Here is a 19,047-nt window from a genome sequence, read left to right on the forward strand (position 1 = left end):
GGGAAAACTGTGTGCAGGAGAGGAGGAGGTAAATGGGCACCTTGTATCTTTTTCTCCATTTCTCTGAAACCTAAAACCACCTTAAAAGACAAAATCTATCACTAAAAACTGCAATACTCTGTTTTAAGAAAATAAAATATCATGAATATTATTTTCACCATACATTGCTACATATGTTAATAAACCAATGTGTCATCACTAGTTTTTGACTTTTTTTAATAAGAGAGTGAAAAATACTTAATTTTATTTGTATTCTTAAATGATCTTTCTTAGTGTTAAATGCAGTATAATTTTTTATATAAAAATGATAACCTATGTTTATTTGCTTGATTTAATAATTTCATAATGCATGCATATGTCAAAACATGTAGACCATAAATATATATATAATTTTATATGTCAATTATAACAGTAAAGCTGGAAGAAAATAAGTCAATTATTAGGAAGTTGACCTAGGGAAAAAAAGTTATCCTCTGATTAATTTTTAAAAGCAGTATTTTGAATAATCAAGAATATATTATCCAGAAAGGTTATTTATATTTAGTTTTAAAAAATCAATTTATTCTAACACATGCCCAGATACTAATATATAGTTTCTGTGTTGCTATACTTATACATATATGATATTAAATAGAGTCGGTAAGTGTTTACACAATGGTTGAGCCAATTTGATCAACCTAGTGAGTGAAACACAGATATCAATGCAGTCATCAGAGACATCATTTATGTGCACTGATAATGACGGCTATTGCTTCAGACCTTCTCATTTGTGGTAGGGTTTCTGGTCTCCCTTGGATATGTGCCTCAGTAGCCCAGGCTGGCTTACCTGATCTGATTACTTCCTGATATCTGAAGTATTCTTAAGCAGCACACATTTTGCCTTGGCAGGAATGCAATAACTGCACTTCTGCTGCTTTTGTTACTCCTTTTTCCATTTCTCTTCCTAATTCCATTTAGTTTATCTGTAAAATGCAGGAACTATTGAATAGTGCAACCCATCTATGTAATTATATTGAAACTTGTCCTTTGGACTAGGAATATGCAAACTTGTTTGATCATCAGAATCCTATAGAGTTGTAAAGAAATGTAGATTCTGTGCCCTACCCAAAACAATGAATCAATTATTTTTAGAGGTGAGACTTTTCTAAGTTTTTTCTAAAACTTCTATTTTAATAAATACCTATAGATCAGGGATCTCCAACCCCCAAGCCATGGCCTGTTAGAAACCAGGCCACACAGCACGAGGTGAGCAGTGGTTGAGGGAGCTCTGCTTCCTGTCAGATCTAATATCAGTGGTGGCATTAGATTCTCAAAGGAGCGTGAACCTTGTTGTGAACTGTGCATGCAAAGGATCTAGGCAGCACGCTCCTTATGAGAATCTGACTAATACCTGATGATCTGAGGTGGAACAGTTTCATCCCCAAACCATCCCCCCAACCTCTGGAAAAATTGTATTCCAAGAACTAGGTCCCTAGTGTCAAAAAGGTCGGGGACCACTGCTACAGATGATTACAATTAGAAACCATTAACAAGAATGTTAACAAGAATGTGATCTGGCAGAGGATGAGGGGTGTGTGTGTGTGTGTGTGTATATATGTGTGATTACTATTCTAAAATTCTATCCCATTAGGTAAATGTTCTTTCTTCTATGATTATTTGTTGACTTTTAACATAAAAATTTCCAGGGAAAGTAACAGCTTTTTTAATCTGCTGACCTAGGCTGCATCCATTTTTTTGTTGCATAGTCCTACAGCTCAGTATTAATTGTTATTATTGTTACCTGGTCAAAGATGCATAACAGTGAATGTACAGAACAGTCCTGTAGGTCATCTTCTAATCCTTACAGAGTGCATAAGACCAGCAGAGAGAGGCTAACTTGAATGGCTGCAGGAATGTTCAACTCAGGTAAATGCATTCTCTCAAACTTTCTATTAACAAGTAAATTTTTAAAGAGATTTTGTGCATAAATATTGATGTTTTATTAGGCAATGTAGTCTTTCTTACTCTCCAACAAACTTTCTATACCCATAATTGTTTTCTGTAAATTGGATCAGCCATGACTAACATGAAAGTGAAAAAAAAGTCAAAGCAATCTTTTTAAGTTCAAGGAATGAGACATAAAATAATGAGTTACGAATATTGAACTCTCTCTTTTGGTACCCATAGCACCAATTTAGCTCTTTTCCAATGAGCCCAGGCAACGTCTCTAAATCTTCTTCTGCACTCCAATAGTACAAAGATTGTTATAGAAGTTGAAATCACCTTGTCATTATCATTCTGACAGAAAATCAAGGTAACGCCAATTGAGAAGAAAATTAGAAGTTAAAAAAGCTTTTTAAGTATCAATGATTGAAATTTTAACATGTCCAAAGCACTGTGCTAATTTGTTCACAAGTATTTTAAAATCTCTGACATGTAAGTAAGTGTCAGGAGGGTTCTCTAGCATGGAAAATGCTGGAAGTTGGTTTTATCTGAACAGTTAATGTACATCATACATTCAATACGTTAGGCAATTATTATATTTACAATAGGTTTGTATGTTGCCAAGTCAACTGGTTCATTTTTTCTTTAAATTGAAGAACACATGTAATGGAAAAACAAAGTTTAAAATATTTATTGTAGGGACTAACCTGTCAACTTCTTATCTGAATTAACTGAATAGTCATTGAATTGAAATGATCAAAAATATTTCCTTATCTAGTTTTAAGAAAAGAGAAATTAATCACCATTAACATGTATAAAATTAACTCTAGAAATCTGTCAACCCACCTGATGAATATCTTGGGCTTTTTTTTTTTTGTCTCAAGACCCTTCTGCACACCTAATGAACAGTCATATACTAATGATAGACTACACATACAACAGGAATATTCAATAATAAACAGAAACTGAGTACTAAGAAAAAACAAGAAGGAAAAAGAAAAAGCAAGTATAGCAATCTAATATGTAATGGGCCACAAAACCCATAGGTACAATGCATAATGACCATAGTGTCAGCAGCTCCAAACCCTCTATTCTGATGAATAGAAAAAGCCAGTCACATAGTGTTTCCCAAAGCGATCCCAAGCAGTGTACATGGAGCAATAGCTGTAAAATGGAGTCCCAGTAGACTTATTCAAACATGCAAATTAACAGCATTGAAAAGCAATGTACAGTAATCAGGTCCCATTTAGTATTGTACCATCAGCTGGGACACAATAGCTGTCTGTGTATTCTGTAGACAGTTTGTATTGGTAATAGCCACCACGTGAGTAATTAAGCACTTTACACAAGTCAACCATTTAAGCTGTCCTACAAGTTAGAAGTGAAAAACAAAGCTGGAACAAAGAGCAATAACAAGGAGCCATTAGCCTTGATAACATTGGCCCACCCAAAAGCATATGTTCCCTCAAATGAGAGCAGATTGTGGGTTTCACCTGCACTTCGGGTATTTGCTTTACTAGTGTTTTACACATTTAAATAACAGATCTCAATATGTTTTTGTGTAACTAAAAACAGTTATAATGGTTATCATTTTCTAATTCATTTTTTATAATATTTAACTACATTTTAAAAAACTAGGCCGGGCGCGGTGGCTCAAGCCTGTAATCCCAGCACTTTGGGAGGCCGAGACGGGCGGATCACGAGGTCAGGAGATCGAGACCATCCTGGCTAACACGGTGAAACCCCGTCTCTACTAAAAAATACAAAAAACTAGCCGGGTGAGGTGGCGGCGCCTGTAGTCTCAGCTACTCGGGAAGCGAAGGCAGGAGAATGGCGTGAACCCGGGAGGCGGAGCTTGCTGTGAGCCAAGATCCGGCCACTGCACTCCAGCCTGGGTGACAGAGCGAGACTCCGTCTCAAAAAAAAAAAAAAAGAATTAAAAAACTAATTTAAAATATTCATCTAGTTACTGCTTCTAGATGACTTGAAGGCTTGGTCCATATCTCTAACTGTAGAGATAACCTTTTAAAATGTGTAAATTGATGTTCCCTAGCAATTCATATCCACATGTGATACGGCCAGTGTTTTAGGAGTCTACGGTTCCCAGTGTAGCCATACACATGTGCTTTGGGAAATCAAACTTAGTCTGTTTCAACTTCTGTATTATGTAACTGGGATAGCTTGGGGAAAACAATATTTTTATCTAACTTCCAGATAGTACAAAAGAGCACATTTAAAGAGTCTAAGTTAGGTACTTCTTTCCAAGTAAGGATATTGTACAACCAAATTTTCTAATTCATTTCTGATGATAAAATTATGTACTCTTCCTCGCAATGGAAGTGAAAGAAAGACACTTGCTTCACTATTTGAAGATAGTTATTCTATTTATCCTGTGTCTTCATTCCTCAAGACTAAATAATTTAATTTAAATCCCTAAAGTCTTTCTGTATAAATCTGTTTTTAAAGTGCTTCATTATTTTTGTGTCTGTCCTCTGAACTCTTTCTAATTTATTCATATCTTGGAGCTGCATTGATATTTTAGTATGCCCTTTGCCTCATAGCGATCCTGCCAGGTCACTATGGTAAGTGTTCCCTCTAATTTTTTCCAACCGTGCATAGGCTGGGTGACAAGGGAACTGCTGAGAGGGTTGAGTAAGGTCAAGGTGTCAGCAGGGTTACCGACTCACCTAGATATGATAGCTGGGACAAGAATGTGGACCAGTAGACCCTCCTGAGGGTCCAGACCTCGTATGAATGATGTATGGGATTTTCTCACGGACACTTCTAAGTTACCCCCAAGAGAATGAAACTTTACCAACTGTTGTATGGATGTTCAACTTAAAGAATATAGTGACCCAGAGGACTTCACAGATGTCAACCATCACAAAAATTATTTAAAATATCTTTAACCTTACTATTAAACATTCAACCTCCTGCTAAGCAGCCAGAAATTTAGCTTTGAAGATTTTACTTGGAATACATAATAGCTGGAGACTTTTCAGGTGTCTTCCAACAGAAGCAAGAGCATGCTCATTAATTTTAGTTTTTCTAATGCCCTCTTCTGCTGTTTGATGAGTCAGGCTGAAAGTAATACGGGTGGTTTCACATTATTTCCCTCAATTGCCTTGAGCTTCAAGATTTACTATCTTCTTCCTGTCAATTTGTTGTCCAAAGTAGTTGAGCAAATAATATTAAATAGTTTAGACTATAGATAGCCTAATATTGTATCATATTAGGGAAAGCAAGTAAACAGGATACAGAGGAGGTAAGTTATCAAAACAGACGAATTAGAGAAGAAATATTTGAGGGCACTATTAAGAGTAAATAGAGAAAAAACATAGCAAGGTTCCAGTGAGGAAGGAGCCAAGACAGCAGGCAGGAGGCAATCTGTGACTCATTAAGCTTTAGGAATTGGGGAAATTACTCATATAGAATACAAATTTTAAGGAAAAAAGTGCACAGTGAAGCAATAGGGTAGATATGTGTATTGCAGTGTACAGAATGATTGAAAATCAGACTGAACACTACTGCATGACACATCAGGGATGTTATGTCACTGACCAAGAATATTAAAAAGCAAGATGTTAGAGAGATCAGTTGGAAAATGTCCAAAGGTTGCCACTTAATGAGAAGGAACTGCCCCTTGTCTGTGATGGTACAAATTCTCTTTCAATGCATTTGCTACCTGGTACAGAGCCAATCAGTTTCTGGCAATCAATTTCGAACTTTTTGTAGTAATACAAGTGAAACTGCATGCTGTTGCTAACTTGCACACATTAATACAGCTGGAGAAAGGCTCAGAAATTCCCTTTTATAGTACAAATTAAATGTATTTCTTTTATCTGGGTCCCATTTTTTCAATAATATTGTCATGTTACTTGAGAATATGATGAATGTAATGGAAAAAAAATGAAGTGAAATTGTAGGTAAAAAAACAGGCTGGGTGAGGCGGCTCAGGCTTTTAATCCCAGTACTTTGGGAGGTTGGGGTGGGCGTATCACCTAAGATCAGAGGTTCAAGACTAGCCTGGCCAACATGGTGAAACCTTTTCTCTATAAAAATGCAACAACAACAACAAAAAATAGCTGGGTGCAGTGGTGTACACCTGTAATCCCAGCTAGTTGGGAGGCTGAGGTTGGCGATCACTTGAACCTGGGAAGTGGGGGCTGCAGTGAGCCAACATGGTGCCACTGTACTTCAGCCTGGGCGACAGAGCAAAGCTCTGTCTAAAAAAATAAAATAAAATTGTGTATAAAGAAATAAAATAATCCAATAGCAAGAGATTGTATGAGGGTCAGAGATATTTCCTATCACTAGGAAATAAAAGTCAAAACGATTATGTAACAGCAACTATAAAGGCCTTGCTCAGCATTAGATTAAAATTTGCTATCCCACTTGTCTCATTTTATAAGATAATTAAATTAGATTCAAACAATTGATCTAAACATTTTTTGGTGAAAAAAAAAAACAACTACACATTCCCTCCTCTTTTGTTTCCAATTATTTTTAATGCATACTTAGATTTTTTCTACATTGTACCTAATTTCCCACATAAAAACCTAATAATACCTGTTTCTTTCTACTAATGGGAGAGAAAAACTTTTGAATGAGACACTTTTCTTTTACAAGGCGTTTTCTATTTTCTTAACCAACACAGGGCATCTTAATTAGAGTAGATGGCAAAATTACTTTCATACTGAAAGCTGTGCTAAAAGCTATGATCTCTGTTAGTCCATAATATTACCAGGCAGCATGTGAGTTTCTAATAAAACCAAGATGATTTGAAAAAATTAAAACAAAATTGGAATGCAATATGTTTCAATATTCATTCTATGATAAAAATATTAAAATTCTAATGACTAGAAAATTGAGATATTCAGTATAACTTCTTCATGATGACATCTGTGCTTACTGTGAAATATGTATCTTGTTCCTATCCAAGCACACTACAATAAAAGCTCACTAGCTTGTGAACTATTCACTAGCTTCGATTGTGACTATTTGTAATTCAAGAAAGATTTGGAATTAAGATACACAGAACTGCACTTTTTTTTTAAGTAACTGTTTTGGGATCAAAGCAAAATAATGCTCTCCAATAGAGAAACAAAGAATATTCTCCTTTAAAGGGGGAGAGAAATTCGTCTGAAGTTCTGAACCAGAGAATTAACTTTCACTTCACCCAAGATGAAAGTAAACTACTTAATTGGTAAATTTCAGCGAACCTGAGAGCAAAATAGGCTTTATAATTTAATATACTTTATCTGGTGGAAATGTTATTATGGCGTATGAAACAGTTTCATCTGGTAGTCATTATTTAAATATTTGAACATTTATTAGATTGTGTTTGTTTAAAAATATGTTTATCAATAGAGTTTTGAAGAAGGGTTTAGACTATGAAGTGCTCTGAATTTCTAGCTTTTTACATGAGCACACAAGCGTTTTCATGGTTTCCCTTCTGCCCATTCCTAGTCTATTTGACTCTATCTCCAATATTGATTCAGTTTTGTCCATGCAAACTCTCTGCATGTATTGGAATATCTCATATTGTTTATCTGTCAATGCCTTTACACATACTGTTCCATCTATATAAAAAGCATTTATTTCTTCCTCCTTCATTTAGAGGATATTTGTTCATATTTGACAGAACTGTCACCTCCTCCCATAATCCTTCCCAGAGTCCTAGGATACTATGACTTGCAAGGTCATTATAGCGTTTGCTACACACCACTATAAACCACTATCATAGTGATTGAAACTATTAATATTATTGCTTCTTCATTCCAGTGTCATCCTGGAAGATCAAGGATGTAATATTTATCCTTGACTCTGTGGAAAGTAGCAGACAGTTTTAATGAGTAAATAAGTGAATAATTAAAGCCATATGCCTAACGTCCCCAACAGTCAAATGACAACATAAGTTGAAAGCATATTACTGTGAAATATAGTAAAATATTTTATCATAATATTTATTTATTTATTTATTCTCAGGATAACTGTTTGACATCTTCTTGATAGATTGCAACTAGAAAAATAACAGTGAGAAACAACCATTCAAATAAACTCTGGCCTACTTCTTACCACATACCCACAACATGTATAGGATTATCAGATATCTCACCAGAATGATGCAAATTGTAAATGAAGTTTAAAAATCTTGAGAATATGAAATGCAAAGTTCATCCCCATTCATTGGTAGGAAGGTGATAGGAGCATATTCATTTTTAATTCTAAATACCATGCTAGGACATCTAGAAATAAAGAATTAAACTAAAATAGGAGTTATAAAAAAAGGAATGATGTTAACTATAACATTTAATATGTATATGTTGAAACTTAATTACCAGTGTGATAGTATTATGGGGTGGGCCTTTAGGAGGCTATTAAGTCAAGATGGCAGAGCCCTTATATATGAGATTAGGGCCTTTATAAAAGGACTCAAGAGTGGATTTGCTCTCTGCTTCTCTTCTGCCTTAATGAAGGGAACATGACATTTGTTCCCTTCTCTTTGCTCTTCTGTACCTTTCACCATGTATTTCTCCCCTCTGGAGGATGCAGCAACAAGGTGCCATCTTGGAAACACAGAGCAGCCCTCTATGCTTACTAGTAAAAAATGCAATACGCATACTCACACTATGAATTTAAAGAAGAAAGGAAAGTAAAGGAAAATTGATGCAGAAAGAAATGTGCTATTTGTTTTAATCAGCACAGAAAACATAGACATGTTTTAATCAGCACAGAAAACATAGACATGTTTTAATCAACACAGGAAACAGACACACAGTACCACTAGTGAAAATTAATTCCTTTTTTTTTTTTTTTGGAGATGGAGTCTTGCTCTGTTTTGAGGCTGGAGTGCAGTGGTGTGATCTCGGCTCGCTGCAACCTTCTCCCAGGTTCAAGCCTCAGCTTCCTGAGTAGCTGGGATTACAGGCGCTTGCCACCGCACCCAGTTGATTCTTGTATTTTTGGTAGAGATGGGGTTTCACCATGTTGCCCAAGGTGGTCTTGAAATCCTGAGCTCAGGCAATCCACCCGCCTCAGCCTTCTAAAGTGCTAGGATTACAGGCATGAGCCACCATGTCCAGCTGAAAATTCTTAAAGCAAATGAAACGCACTTTTTATAAATGTTACCAAAAATACAGTTTTTTTAAACCTGCCTAGAAAATCTATATTGTGACCTTTATACCATTTTTACACATGCATATATAACCTAACACAAACAAATAAGCAGATTATTTTATAAACAACATCATTTTTTGATTATCTGCTTATTACATATTCATAAACAGTGCATACATAAAAATACCAGCTAAGGATGGCTAGCTGTATTTGTTGTTTCAAGTTGGTTAACATCCTTTTATCAGTATTTAAAAATATATTCTAACCTCCTTGGAATAGCCTTTGAAATTTCTTCTCTGTACAAGTTCCTATTCAGATTCGTGACAACTCTTACTTCTCTCTTCCAATTCTCCTTCCCAGAAATAGGAAGAATTTTGCAAAGAAAATGTAGGTAACAGTTTTTATCCACCATTCATTCCCCTAACTTGTCAATATTTTTTTGTTTTTTTGTTGTTGTGGCTTTTTTATTTTTTTAATTTTGTGGGTATATAGTAGATGTATATATTTATGGAGTTCATGAGATGTTTTGAGGCAAGCATGCAATGTGAAATAAGCCCATCCTGGAGGATGCAGAGTATCCATGTCATCAAGCATTTGCTCTTTGAGTTACAAAAAATCCAATTATACTCTTTCTTTTAAAAAGTAAATTAAGTTGTTATTGACTGTAGTCACCCTGTTGTGCTACCAAATAGTATAGGTTTTATTCATTCTTTCTATTTTTTTCTATCCATTAAGCATCCCTACCTCTGTTCCAGCCCCCCACTAACCTTCCCAGTCTCTGGCAACCCTCTTTCTACTATCTATGTCCATGAGTTTAATTGTTTTGATTTTTCGATTCAACAAATAAGTGAAAACATGCAATGTTTGTCTTTCTGTGCCTGGCTTATTTCACTTAACATAATGATCTTCAGTTCCATCCGTGTTGTTGCAAATAAGTGCATCTCATTCTTTTCAATGACTGAATAGTACACCATTGTGTGTATGTACCACATTTTCTTTATTCACTCATCTGTCGATAGACATTAAGGTTGCCTCCAAATCTTAGCTATTGTAAACAGTGCTGCAACAAACACAGGAATGCAGATATCTCTTCAATATACTGATTTCCTTTCTTTCAGGTATATACTCAGCAGCGGGATTGCTGGATCCTATGGAAGCTGAATTTTTGTTTTTTTGAGGAACCTCGAAACTCGTCTCCATAGTGGTGGTAATCATTTATATTCCCAAACCACAGTGTACAAGGTTTCCCTTTTCTCCACATCCTTGTCAGCATTTGTTATTGCCTGCCTTTTGGATATAAACCATTTTAACGGGGGTGAGATGATATCTCATTGTAGTTTTGGTCTGCAGTTCTCTGATGATCAGTGATGTTGAGCACCTTTTCAATATGCCCATTTGCCCTTTGTATGTCTACTTCTGAGATACATCTATTCAAATCTTTTGCCCCCTTTTTTCATCAGATTATTAGATGTTTTCCTATAGAGTTTGTTTGAGCTCCTTATATTATCTGGTTATTAATCCCTGGTCACATGGGTAGTTTGCAAATATTTTATCCCTTTCTGTGGGTTGTCTCTTACTTTGTTGATTGTTTCTTTTGCTGTGCAGCAGTTTTTAAACTTGAGGTGATCCCATTCATCCATTTTTGCTTTGGTTGACTGTTTAATGGGGTATTGCTCAAGAAATGTTTGCCCAGACCAATGGCCTGGAGATTTTCCCCAATGTTTTCTTGTAGTACTTTTATGGTTTGAGGTCTCAGATTTAAGGTTTTAATACATTTTGAGTTGATTTCTGTATGTGGTGAGAAATAGGGGTCTAGTTTCATTCTTCATATGGATATTCAATTTTTCCAGCACCATTTATTGAAGAGATTGTCTTTTCCCCCGTGTATGTTCTTGACACCTTTGTAAAAAATGAGTTCACTACAGATGTATGGATTTGTTTCTGGGTTCTCTATTCTGTTACATTGGTCCATGTGTCTTTTTTTATGCCAGTACCATGCTATTTGGTTACTGTAGTTCAGTAGTATAATTGAAGTCAAGCATTAAAGTCAAATCAAGTATTATCTCTCTCCTTAGTTCCAGTAATATTTGCTTTATATATCTGGGTGCTCCAGTGTTGTGTTCATATTTATTTAAAATTGTTATATCCTCTTGCTGAATTGATTCCTTTATCATTATATAGTGACCTTTGTTTCTTCCTACAGTTTTTGTCTTAAAATCTGTTTTGCCTGATATAAGTATAGTGATTCCTGCTCTTTTTTGGTTTCCATTGGCATGGTATATCTTTTTCCATCCTTTTCTTTTCCGTTTATGTGTGTCTTTAAAGGTGTAGCATGTTTCTTGTAGGCAACAGATCAATGGGTCTTGTTTTATTATCCATTCAACCAGTGCGTCTTTTGATTGGAGAGTTTAGTGTATTTACATTCCATGTTATTAAGAACTTACTCTTATCATTTTGTTATTTGTTTTCTTGTTGTTTTGTGGTCTTCTCTTTCTTATTTCTTTCTTTCCCGTCTTGCTCGAGTGAAGATTTTCTCTGGTGATGTGAACTAGGTCCTTGCTTTTGTGTGTGTGTGTATCCATGTAATGTTTTTCGGTTTGAGGTTACTAAGAGGCTTGCAAGTGTTATTTTACCACAATAATTTAAATACCATTATTTTACCATAATAACAACTTAACACTATTTGCATAAATAAACAAGCAAAAAGAAAACCAATACTCTATGCTATAACTTGGTACCATTGCTTTTGAGTTGTTTCTACTTACATCTTATTATACTGACTATAATGAAAATTTCTTGTACTTGTTATTTTTGATTGGTTTATTGTTTAGTCTTTCTCTTTGGGATAATAGTTGTTTACACGCCACATTTACAGTATTATAATATTCTGTTTCTTTCTGTGTACTTTACATTACCAGTGAGTTTCGTACCTTCAGGTGATTATTTATTGCTTATTAAGGTTCTTTTCTTTCTGATTGAAATATTTCCTTTAGTATTTCTTGTAGGACAGGACTGGTATTGATAAAATCCCTCAGTTTTTGTTCATCTGGAAAATTCTCTATTTCTCCTTCATGTTTGAAGGATATTTTCACTGGATATACTATTCTAGGGTAATTTTCTTTTTTCTTTAGCACTTTAAATATGTCATACCACTTTCTGCTGGCCTGTAAGGTTTCCACTGCCAGATGCATTGGAGCTGTATTTTGTGTTATTTCCTTCTTTTCTCTTGCTGCTTTAGGTTGGTGAAAAAGTAATCACGGGTTTTGCCATTACTTTTAATGGCAAATAAGTAAAAGATTATTTCTTTATCCTTGACCTTTGGGAGTTTAATTATTAAATGGCTTGAGTTTGTCTTCTTTGGGGTAAACATGCTTGGTGTTGTATAACCTTCGTATACTTTGATATTAGTTTCTTCCTCTAGGTTTGGGAAGTTCTTTGTTATTATCCCTTTGAATAAACCTTCTACTCCAATGTCTTTTTCTATCTCCTCTTTAGGGCCAATATCTCTTAGATTTGCCCTTTTGAGGCTTTTAGATTCTATGGATATATTTCATTGTTTTCTATTCTTTTTTCTTTTGCCTCCTCTGACGGTGTATTTTCAAACAGCCTGTCTTCAATCTCACTGATTCTTTCTTCTGCTTGGCCAATTCTGCTGTTAAAAGACATTGATATATTCTTCAGCATGCCCACTGCATTTTTTCAGCTACAGATTTTTCTACTTGATTCTTTTTAATTATTTCAATCTCTTTGTTAAATCTATCTGATAGAATTCTGAATTCCTTCTCTGTGTTATCTTGAATTTCCTTGAATTTCCTCAACACAGTTATTTTGAATTCTCTGCCTGAAAGGTCACATATTTCTGTTTCTCCAGCATTGGTCCCTGGTGTCTTACTTAGTGCATTTGGTGAGGTTATGTTTTTCTGGGTGGTGTTGATACTAGTAGGTGCTCTTCAGTGTCTAGGCATTAAAGAGTTAGGTATTTATTGTAATATTCACTGTCTGGGCTTATTTTTAGCCATCCTTCTTGGGAAGGCTTTTGAGATATTTGAAAGAACTTGGTTGTTTTGATCTAAGCTGTATCTGCTTCAGGGGGCACCCCAAGTCCCATAATAGTGTCGTCCTTGCAGACTCATAAAGGTACTGCCTTGATGGGCTTAAATAAGATCGGGAGAATTCTTTGGATTACCAGGCAGAGACCCTTGTTCTCTTCCTTTAACTTCTCCCAAACATATAGTATTTCCCCCTCTGTTTTGAGCCACCTAAAAGTTGGAGGTGGAGTAACACAAGCACTCCTGTGGCCACCACCACTATGAGAAGCATTGAGTCAGAAGTAAAGTCAGGACAGTGTTAGGTCTTGCCCAAGGCCTGCTGTAACCACTCCCTAGCTACTGCCTATGTTTGCTCAAGGCACTGGGGCTCTACATCAGCAAGTTGCAAAGCCAGCCAGACCTGTATCTTTCCCTTTAGGGCAATGAGGTCCCCCAGGCCCTGATTGGGTCAAGGAGTGTCATACAGGAGTCAGGGACCAGTGTCTAAAACCTTTAGAAGTCCACCTGGTGGGCCGGGTGTTGTGGCTTACGCATGTAATCACATCACTTTGGGAGGCCAAGACAGGTGTATCACTTTAATCCAGGAATTCAAGACCAGCCTGGGCAACGTGGCAAAACTCTCTTTCTACAACAAATACAAAAAATTGTTAGCCAGGTGTGGTGGCAGATACCTGTAGTCCCAGCTACTAAGGAGGCTGAGATGAAAGGAGCGTTTCAGTCCAGGAGGTCTAGGCAGCAGTGAGCTGTAGTTGTGTCACTGCACTCCAGCCTGGGCAACAGAACAACATCCTGTCTTTAAATAAATAAATAAGTAAATAAGAAGTCTACCTGGTGTTCTGTTGTATTACAGCTGAGCTGTCACTCAAACCACAGGGCACAATCCTTCCCACTCTTTCCTTGCATTTCCAAAGGCAGAGGAGCCTCACCACCACTTGCACCACCACCCCAGGCCACAAGTAATATTGCCAGACAACCACTGATGTTCCCATAAGTCCCATGGGCTCTTAAGTCAGCTTGTTGTGAGTGCTGCCTGGGTCGGCACTCACTTTTCAGGGCAGTGGTTTCCCCTCTGTCCCATGGCAGGTCCAGAAATGCTGTGCAAGTATCATATCCTGGAATTGGGAACCCTAAGGGCCCCATGATGCTCTACCCCTCTGTGGTAGTGTTGGTACCTAAGGTGCAAGACAAAGTTCCCTTTACTTTCCCCTCTTTCAGCAATATGAAATGAAAACCAAGTACTATGAGTGCTCACCTGATTTTTGGCTCTTATGAAGGTGTTTTCTTCTGTGTAGATAGTTGTTAACTGAGTGTTTTTACTGGGGAGATGATCAGTGGAGTCTTCTATTTCACCATGTTTCTCTGCCTCCTCCTCAATTTTCAATGTTTTTCTAAAGTATAAATGTACACAGAGATGAACTTTTTGGCTGAATGCCAAATGGATGAATCTAAAAATTAATATTTCTATAAAACCCAGGATGAAGACAGATATCATCATACAAAAAAATCAGAGACTAAAGAATAAAGTCGATGTTATATAAGACTTAACAATTACTAACACTAATAATCTATTACTAACACAGTAGTAGTTGATTGTTTTTTTCCAAAAAAAAGATGACATTATAACAGAGAGACAATCATTTTTCTCAGATCTAGTAGATTCTAGAATGCTTCTCTCTTTCCTATACTGAATGTTCACAATTCTAAAAGAATGATGATTTTTTATCTGAGGTCAATTATGAAATGAATTATGTTTTTGGTTAGCTCTGCTTACATGGAATACTGCTTATGGTTATGCTATCACCAAAGCATTATGATCTCCTTCCTCTATCACAGTACCTGATTTACAAAAAGGCTGTTTTCTTTAAAGATAGGAATATGTAGCAATTCCCATAAAATTTACATTATCTAATAAATATTCTCACTTCAAAATGGATGACATATCCTTCCAAAATATGTTGAGCTAATATGTTCTAACATTTGTATAAATTGTCAACCTAATTTTCAGCAGATATTTGTATGAACTGTAGCCTTGAGAATATTTTTCAATATTTTCAATTCCTTTTAAGTTAATTACTATTATTTTTGGTACAGAAAAGTATCAGTGATTGATGTCATAGTTAATTATTGTAACATTTTACTGCTCTATTATGAAATATACATGTATACATCAATGATTGATATAATTTCAATATATAGTGCACACTGAAAAGTTATTTTTTATTCTATCATGAATCTTTACCTATATTTGAAATGTATATTAATCAGATAGTACAATAAATTTGAATGATAGCATGATTTGTTTTTAATCACTGACATTGTTATGCGAGTTCAGTGATAAGAAGTATTAATTCTAAAGTATCAGTCTATCGTTGACCCTGCAAATGTTCAAGTAGGCAGTCAAAGGTTAAGACCACAGTTAAAGAATCATAGTTGCCAATCAATATCTCCAATATCTTAGTCACTAGACAGTGAACAAAACATTTACTTTAGGATGTACTTTAAGGGAAAAAGGAAGAAAATCAAGCAGTAGTCATGTAACTAACTCTACTCTAACATTTCCTAATCACACATAACATTTTCTTATCTTCGCTCTTCTTTTATACTTTTATCTAGCAGAAAGAAATCTCTACCCGTTTACTTACTAATGTGTTCCAAAAGCATGCCCTTCTTTGGGTGTGTATGTTTAAGTATATATCTCTCTTTCATGTACCATTACTGTGATCCTTTCTGCCAAATCATTTCATTTATTTCAAATAAATATAAGCTTAAATTAGCTCAAACACATAAACTATTTTCCTTGAATAGTTTACTTATACAATTAATTGCATAACTTTCAGTTTCTTAATTCGGTTGAAAAGTTCTACCATCTTTCGATTTCATACAGTCTTCCAAAGTTAATTCTAGGGTATTTTTATTAACATGTTTTCAATTTATAATCTACTTGCAGTTTAACTCAGTATTTTGCATGCAATGGTTTACCAAACTTTTTTTTCCAGAATATCATCATAAGAATTTATTGAATAAATCATGCATTCTTTGCCATTCAGCTGAAATATCGCCTCTATTATTTATTCAATTCTCACATTTTCTTTTCTATTTGTGATCTCTCTATTTCATTAATTTACATGTTTATTCCTATGCAATAACTAAATCAATTTTATTAGAGTGGCTCTATAGTTTTGTATGATACATAGCGAAGCAATCCCCTATTTTCTCCCTTTTTATGTATCTGTTGGAATTATCACAAGCTTAAACATTTCTTAGTCATAACTAATATTTCTATTATATGAAAATAACCCTTCTGAGAATAGAGATTTATTGTCATGTGTTTACATCTTATTTTTAATTCTATATAAGATTAAATATATTATTATATAGTTTATATTTCTTGTTAAATTTATACCTATATATTTTATACTTCTTTTGCTACTATGAATGAACTAAAGTCTTAATTTGTACGAAATTGGCTTGTATCCTTGTATACTTCAACACATTTTATTGTTAATTGTAATTTTTACTTGTATCTTTTGAGTTTTCTAGGTATACTATCATGACATTTGCAATTAAAAAAGCTAAACCATTACATATTTTCCTTTTCAATGTTTCTACAAAGTCTTTCATTTTCTTATCTTATTGAACTTCACTTTTATTGCAATCAATTTGAAACTTGCTTTATATCAGATGAAATTCTAATTTTATTGTAGCTGACTTAAAAGTATAATATCAAGAATATGTCTCTGTCCATCTCCATATATTTAATTCACATGTTTTTTTATTGATTTTTCTAATTACAATGATTTTTTACTATATTTTTCAGTGAACAGGCTTAATTCTATTTAAGTAGATTCTTTCTCAGCTTCCTTTGCAGCTGTCACCACAAAGGTAACTTGGAGTCTAGCAATCAGAAGCACCTTTGTAAGAATAAAATTTAGAAGTGGTTAATATGAACTAATGGCTCCTTGTAGGGAAACTGATCTTAAAAGTGCAATGGCTCAGTTTTGTCAATGCTGGAAGGGAAGTGCTTCTGACACTTCTGAATTTCATAGATGCTTAGAAGCAGTGACAGTGTAGTTTTCTGTTAAAAAGACTTCTCAGTGGTTAACATGATTCCTGGTAGGTAGGCTTTGTGCTCTGGCTCTCTCTTCTCCAGAGATGGTCAAACTATGACTCATTCTTAATAAATCTATTTCCTGTTTAAACTAGTCAGAAAGGATGCTGTTGCTCACACACCCAAAACTGTGCAGTATGCTTGGTTACAACGCAGGCTGCAGACATCTCTGAAGAATATGTGAATTGGGGATTGATTTTTCTGCAATGGTTTGGACTGGAAGCTGTAAGGATCCAGTTTATACCAGGGCATGGGAACACAGTAGTCCTTGACTGCAGTGGGCATTCAGTAAATTTTTACCTTGCTTATGAAAACCATGGTTTTGGCTTACTGAATAGTAGTAACACAGACCATTGTGAAGACAAGAAATACATATGAACAACTGAATTGAACAAATACTTCAAATAGTGCTGAGAAGTTTAAAATAAATAAGCTCAGAGTTTGAACTTCGTGGTTTCAAAATGGTCAGACTGGCTTAAAATAGCTTTTTACATCTTGTAATTGTAGAGATAATATAACTAAAAATTGAATCCATTGTAGGAACCTATGTGTTGCTGATCTGCGGTGGTTGAATCCAGAATTTCATGAGGTCTCTATGTAAAAATTAAGGTTTTTTTTTTCTGTGAAAAACTGGGGCATAAGTTTGGAATCCGGCCAAGCGCGAGAAAGTAGATGACTCAAATAATTCCCAAATCCCTTAGGCCTCTCCTCTTCTCCTATTTTGTGAGGCTGTTTTGCCTTTGAATCCCTATAATGACTTTCCCTAAGGCAGATATCTTACAAGGAAAAGTCAATTCTCATATGCCATTTTTTTCCTAGTCCTCATTTCCTTTAGCTCCTGGGGGCCAATTACATGATGAAACCTTGAACAAGACTTATATGTCAAACAGAATTATAAGCATGTTTTTATTTATATCTGCCCTGACCTTGGAAATATACATGAGAATGAATACAATGAATTCAGGACCAGGAAGAAAGAATCAAGACTACAGATTGGTCTAAATTTTCTACTATCTGTACACTTGCCAGAGTCTCTGGATTCAGTAAGTAATTTTGAGTAGCTACAAATGGTTCTAATTTCTGTTGTCCTTGTAAACTGACACATTCTCAATGGTGTTCTAAATTAAATGAAGTTGAGATGCTCACAATTCTGAGCATTATGTGTTATTATGTAAAGAGAGGACTCAAAAGACAGAGAAAGGAATGTTGGAGTGGGTGACTTTTGTATAATCTGTCTGTTTGTCCCTATCTATGAATTTGAGAATACCTGTGGGATAGCCTCTTCCCGAAGTAAGTGGGAAATCCATACATCTGTAAAAGGGGTACTCCTTAACTTGAATAATTCTGAAAGGATGGTCCTTTGAGGGCCTTGAATGCAAGTCGGAAACTCAGCCCACAAACAAACTTCTTTCATTTTACTGTGGATATTGAGATACTGGGGCAACAGAGGCCAGCAGCAGTATTTAATTGTCAGAGAAAATAAAAAAGTTATTAATAAAATAGTTATCACGGTTAGAGTGAAAAACCAAATATTTTTACCCATAGGGATGTTTGGCCGTTGCCAGTCAATGTACAGTAAAAAATAGATAGATAGTTCATTAAAGTCCCAAAGAGCTGTATTAAAAACAAAACAAAACAAAAAACAAAACAAAAAACAGGTCATCTAACCATATAACCAGAGTTCCAACACGAGCTACTGCATTAAACAATTTCCTTCACAGGACACTCTAATTCCAGATAGCTTCCCCGCTCTGTCCTCGCCCTTCCCACCCCCAGTAGGAAAGAATCTCAGAATCGAATAGCTGCACTTTTCCATCACCTCTCCTCTTCCTTCCTTCAAACAATACT

This window comes from Chlorocebus sabaeus, chromosome 3, assembly GCF_047675955.1.
Source record: "Chlorocebus sabaeus isolate Y175 chromosome 3, mChlSab1.0.hap1, whole genome shotgun sequence".
Classification (NCBI taxonomy): domain Eukaryota; kingdom Metazoa; phylum Chordata; class Mammalia; order Primates; family Cercopithecidae; genus Chlorocebus; species Chlorocebus sabaeus.